The sequence below is a fragment of the Gekko japonicus genome, unplaced genomic scaffold, assembly GCF_001447785.1.
Source record: "Gekko japonicus isolate JY-2015 unplaced genomic scaffold, Gekko_japonicus_V1.1 scaffold2325, whole genome shotgun sequence".
Taxonomy (NCBI): Eukaryota; Metazoa; Chordata; class Lepidosauria; order Squamata; family Gekkonidae; genus Gekko; species Gekko japonicus.
This window is the reverse complement of record NW_015160902.1, coordinates 268968-274981: the sequence shown is the minus strand read 5'-3', so window position 1 is coordinate 274981 and position 6014 is coordinate 268968.

Sequence of the window (6014 nt, the reverse complement as noted above, 5' to 3'; positions counted from 1 at the left end):
GGGATTTTTTTGAATCCTATATAATACTGCGGTGGCTCAAGTGGTTAAGACGCTGAACTGCAGGCTGTGGAAGGTCGGTAGTTCAGCAGTTCGAGACCCGAATGTGCTGCATGACGGAGTGAGCTCCCGTCTTTAGTTCCAGCTTCTGCCAACCTAGCAGTTCGAAAGCAAGAAATTGCAAGTAGATAACAGCGTTCCGTGCGCCTTGGTGTTTAGTCATGCCCACATGACCACGGAAACGTCTTCGGACAGCGCTGGCTCTTCAGCTTTGAAACGGAGATGAGCACCACAACCCTAGAGTCGGATTTGACTGGCTTTCAAGCAAGGAAACCTTTACCTTTTTATATAATACTGCTGATGGCAACACATTAAACCTTGGTAACAGATATGCTCTTCGTTGCCCCGGGTTCATTAAACAAGTTAGATTCTCAGCCCTTGCCCAAAAGGTAAAAGCCCCAAATTGAGGGGTGAGCATCTACTTTTTGTACGGCTCTCAAGAACCTGCCTCTCAATGTCAACCAGTCTTTGCCCGATCAGTCTAAAGGCGGACTTTTCTGTGTACAGAGATAGATCTCCAACGTGTTAAGCCCAATTGAATTGATTTTTTCTTCTATATGACAAAGCCACGTAGAAGACTGGGACTCCATTAACATGTGAGCAATAAGACCATTGTAAAACAATGGTAGAAGACAACTATAGAGGGAAATAGATTAATCTCTTTGGGGATGGAGTTCCAAAGTTTTGGTGCCACAACTGAGAAGGACCTTTCTTGGGTTGCCACCCAACCAGCCTCAGATGGCACTGGCACTTGAAGCAGGGCCTCCAAAGATGACCGGAGTGGATGGGTAGGTTCATATGGGAGAAGGTGGTTGTTAAGCTGGCCTGAAGCCATATAGGCCCCACCTCTGCAATTGTCTCCACTTTGCAGGCAACTCCGTTACCAATACAAGGTTTTCCCCTTTGGACTGTCCAGTGTTTTAAGGGTGTTCACAATGGGCATGGCAGTGATGCCTGCCTACCTGTAACAGGTGGACTATTACACATGCCCCATTAGGGAAGCATTCCTTTTAAAACACATGGAAATAAACGGTCTCTTTACCTGCTCTCTTGCAACACATTATCCACTAAATCACAGGGCTTATTGAGATGGCTGCTCTCTTTGCTACCTTGTCTCTATATTTTACAGCCCTCTGACTGAAGAGGAGTCAGAAGTTCATTTATTCCAGGTGTCAAGTGTAAACCTTGTGTCCTGGTAAAAGATCACTCATGATTATCATGTAATATTTTTATTTAAAATCAATCTAATTATTCTTGAAATGAGTACACATGAAAGAATCTCTGTGATACAAAATATACTTGCATATGTAAATGAAATCAGAAACATAAATACATACATATTATTAACTATCCTATCTAAAAATTAAAAGATAAAATACAGTTTCTGAGATTCTCACCAAAACGTTTTCACAAAGATTAGATCAGGGGTGTTGCGCTAATTTTTTTGTTACAAGGGCTGGATCTGACATAAATGGGACTTTGTGGGGCCAGGACAAGCATTTCATAAAATGTAATGCCAGGTAGCAGAGATATAAACTTTATAAAAGATACAAACACAATTAAGGATACTATTTTTTTTACTTAAAATACAAATACACTTAAAACTCTTGCCATATTTTGTTTATTTAACAGTCTTTGATAACTGACACCTCCCAAACCTTCCCCCGCAAAAAAGATGCCTGCCTAAAAATGGAAAGGTGGGGGGGGATAATTGGCAATGCAATTTTTAAAATAAAACATCAAGAAAAAGCACAAGGATCTCAGCAGAAACTAAATATATCAAATGCTCTGAGCCTAGGAACATAAAAATGGCTGGGCATTGCAAGCCCCCCCCCCTCCCCCCGGTATTCTTAGAGTGGCAGTGGCTCTTCAGAGTAATGTCCCCTTTTGGCTGTGGGTTCCCAGGTTAGATTACTCAGGCACCCATTCTCAGGTCCATTCAGCAGAGACAAGCGGACTCAAAACATCAATCCTGTATTTGCAAGGAGACAAGTCCAGCAAGCAACAGCTTCAACTATACAAATGCTGGAAAGTGAAACTTCTTGAGCTTCACTCTATTGAAATACATTGCAGCACAGATAAAATTAAAAGAAAATGCAGAATAGATTTCCCATTAAGGTTTCTGGGCCCAGATAGACTACTCTTGAGACTGGAATGACAGCCACCAGAGTGAAATGACAGTCCCTTGGAGTAGCAGAAGTGAGATTGGAATGAGGCCCCCCAGAATGGAATTCCAGGGGCTGTCATTCCAGTCCCAGAACACAGGTTCTATTGCTAGAGATCGTCATTGAACTCTGGGGGCTGTCATTCCAGACCCAGAGCACTGTTTCTATTGCTGGAAACAATCCCAGAATAGTCTATATGGGTGCAGAGACCTTAATAAAAAAATCCATTCTGTATTTTCTTTGTAACTTTCCAAGCCCAGAAGAGCTTCCTGCCAAAGCAGGCAAAAGGAGGGAGCTGGGAACTTCGGCAGGCTCCAGCTTCAAAGGGTGAGGACAGGAGGGGGGGGAAGGAGGGAAGTAAAGAGCTGTAGGCCTGATTAAAGCCATGGTGAGCCTTGACACCCAGGATTAGATAGCCTCATGCAACCTACGTCTGAGAGATTCAGTGGTGTTTTGGCTGTGGCTATCTCATATAGGTCCAACTATCTCTCTATCTCTGTTGGGACTTTTATCCCACCCTAACCCTGCAAGCGGGCTCAGACCAGCTTACATCATAATACACAGTAAAATAATTCTGTAAAAGTGTCAGCACATTAAAATTAATTCTAGCAGAGTTAACATTTAAGAAACCAATTAAAAATACCTGATGGTGATTTGTTTGTTCCCAGAATGTGCTAGATCCATGCGAGGTAGGGGTGATGGAGCATAATCAGCTTTGATAAATCAGCTGCTCCTGGTGTCAATTAATACAAATGGCACCATGGAGCAAAAGCATGGTGGAATAGCTCCGTTGTACAGGCCCTGCGGAATTGCAACAAATCTCACAGGGCCCTGATCTCAATTGGGAGTATATTCCACCAGAGCAGAAAAGGCCCTGGCTCTGGTCAAGGCAAGGTGGACATCTTTTGGGCTTGGGACCACTAAATTGTGCTGGTCAGAAGAGCACAAGGCTCTTTGGGGCACATACAAAGAGAGACGGTCCCGCAGGTATGTGAAACCCACATTACCATACTGGAATCTTTTGATTCATCATTTCTAGTGATATAAGGTAAGTGCTTCTCTGAGTTTAGAAGTTTCCCGTATAAATATATGTCAAGAGTTTGCAGCATACCCGTTTTGTTGTGGTGTTGCCATCTTCCCCTGATACAAAAACTTTTCTTTCTCCAGCTGGCTACCAAGATTATGACCTGCCCTTAACAGATCATGGTCTTTGCCCAGCATATCTAAGGTTTTATGGCTTCCACCATGTTTGTGGTTCCCTTAACCAGGCTCCAGGAGCTTTGATTATTATACAATTTCCACCCTCTTAAGCTCCCGATATAAAGACTCCAACTGCCTTTAGATGATCCATACTCTGCAGTGGTGGCCACAACTTTCCTCCAGGTTCCTGTAAGAAATCTCCTTTGCCGTACTAGCGCTTTAGGTCTTCCTTGCCACTGATGCTTCCAAGTGAGAATGGGGTACTCACTGCAGGAGAAACTCTTACCAGGCGGGCTTGGTTTTAGCTAGAGTCAAGAGACTACATCAGTGTCCTTGAGCTCCTTTCAGTATACGAATCCTTGATGGCTTTCTTGCAGTCATCATGCTCTCCTTCCTCTACAGCCACTCTATTTTTACTTGGCTGTTGTAAACTTTTTTTGAAGGTCTCTGCTGGCTCTACCTACCCATTAATTTGCTCAAGCTGAGTTATGGGATTTGTGATTGATTGTATCCCAGCTGATGAAATGCTCTTTTGAGCCACTGGGAATGTGTGATCAGAAATACGAAAGCATATTTCTGGTAGTTATAAATGAAGCATGAACCAGCGAACTTTGTACTTTTTGCTCTGACCTCCTTTTATATTTACTTCCATAAGGATGGGATGGACCTCTTGTTGGCCATTTCCTTTTTATCAAAGATGGCCTCTAGATTCCATCTGGATCAGTGTCTGACACTGCTAGTGTATTTTTCAAATCTGTTGTATAAACTCCGTATTCCTTAGATGTCCACAGGCCTGCTATATAGACAGAACATTTTCATTTAGAAAGAATCCCATGGGACAAGGGCAAAGGATGCCATTTTGGCCTAAGCCACTAGATCTCAGGGTCCATTAGACAGTGTTACAGCCTTGGCACAACAGTACTTTCCCATGAAGGCAGGGCACATGGTACCCCACTAGTAGAACTGTTGCCCCCTGTTTTGACCTCCATAGGCGCACCTCTTTTAGAACTTTGCAGAGCAGCCACCTGAGCTCAGGAATCCAGTTGTGTCATACACTATGCATGGATATGAAAACTAGGTTGGATGAAGACTTTGGGAGACTTGTAAGGTTTGACCTATTCCTGCAGTAGTAGGTCAGCTTTCTAATCTTTTCCTATTGGTGTGTCTGCAGAGAGACCATGAACAGGTTGCTGGTTTCTAACTTATGTTGTTCAAGTGCTTTGTGCAGTCACAAAACAAGGCATCCTTCCCTTTAGTAGGGAAGTGTTTGCCTGCTTTCATTGCTCTGAGGAAGAACTGAATGGGAAGGTGTGGCTCTGCCTCCTAAGTATGTGATGTTACACCTGTCTCTTCGAAGTGGGTGGGGCCAATGCCAAAGAAGTTGCTTTGTTTAGCCGTAAAAGTTTCCAGAGGATTCTCTGTGCAGGCATAGAATGTATGGACAACCACTTCAAAAATACCAGCTATAGGTAAAAATCTACACACAAAGGATCCAAATGGTGTGTTAGCTGCTGTAATTGAAGACTGGGCCTGGATAACCTGCAGCAATTCATAATTGTTTACAGCTAATAAATTGGAGCTGCGGTGGCTCAAGTGGTTAAGACGCTGAACTGCAGGCTGTGGAAGGTCGGTAGTTCAGCAGTTCGAGACCCGAATGTGCTGCATGATGGAGTGAGCTCCCGTCTCTAGTTCTAGCTTCTGCCAACCTAGCAGTTCAAAAGCAAGTAGATAAATAGGTACCACTTTGGTGGGAAGGTAACAGCATTCCGTGCGCCTTGGTGTTTAGTCATGCTGGCCACATGACCACGGAAATGTCTTCGGACAGCGCTGGCCCTTCAGCTTTGAAACGGAGATGAGCACCGCAACCCTAAATTCAGATTCGACTGGCTTTTGAGCATGGGAACCTTTACCTTTAATCTAATAAGTGGCAATATATGAGGTGAAGGAGGGAATTTGAAAATAAACTGTTGTAAAAGGGAAAGTGCAAGAAATGTAGAGTATGTTTAATTGTTCATATGAAACATTGGGTTATGTTTTGTAATACTGAAGTTATAACATGTGATAGGCCTGCCATTTTGTAGGAGCCACAGAATGTAGTTATGAGTTGAAAGAGCATACTAATATGTTAGACCAGGTTATAAACTACACTTCACTCCAATTTCAAGTTGCATGGTGTAAGACTTCTAAGCACAAACAAAAGAGAAATGCCTTTTTGGGTTTTTTTAGTCACATGCACCAGAAGCATAGACATATGTAACATTCTCTGTGCTGGTTTCTGGTGTGCTGTTTTCTTGCACCAGTGATGTGACAAGACCCTGGCATAGGTGTACATAATCTGTGGTTTACATGTAAAATAACTATTTTATTGCCTTAACTGCCTTATCTGGAGAAAAAACATTAAGCATTCAATAAAACTTAACATAGGAAGGATTTATGTAACACTTGGAGAAACTGATTTGGATTTTATATAACTTTTCTTTTTGTGTTGATGAGCTGGGATTTTGAGGGTTTGGGGGGTAAATTTCTTACCACATCACAATTGTGTAGTTGGTAGTTGCCTACAAATGACATCTTTGGTTCATTTTTAAAATT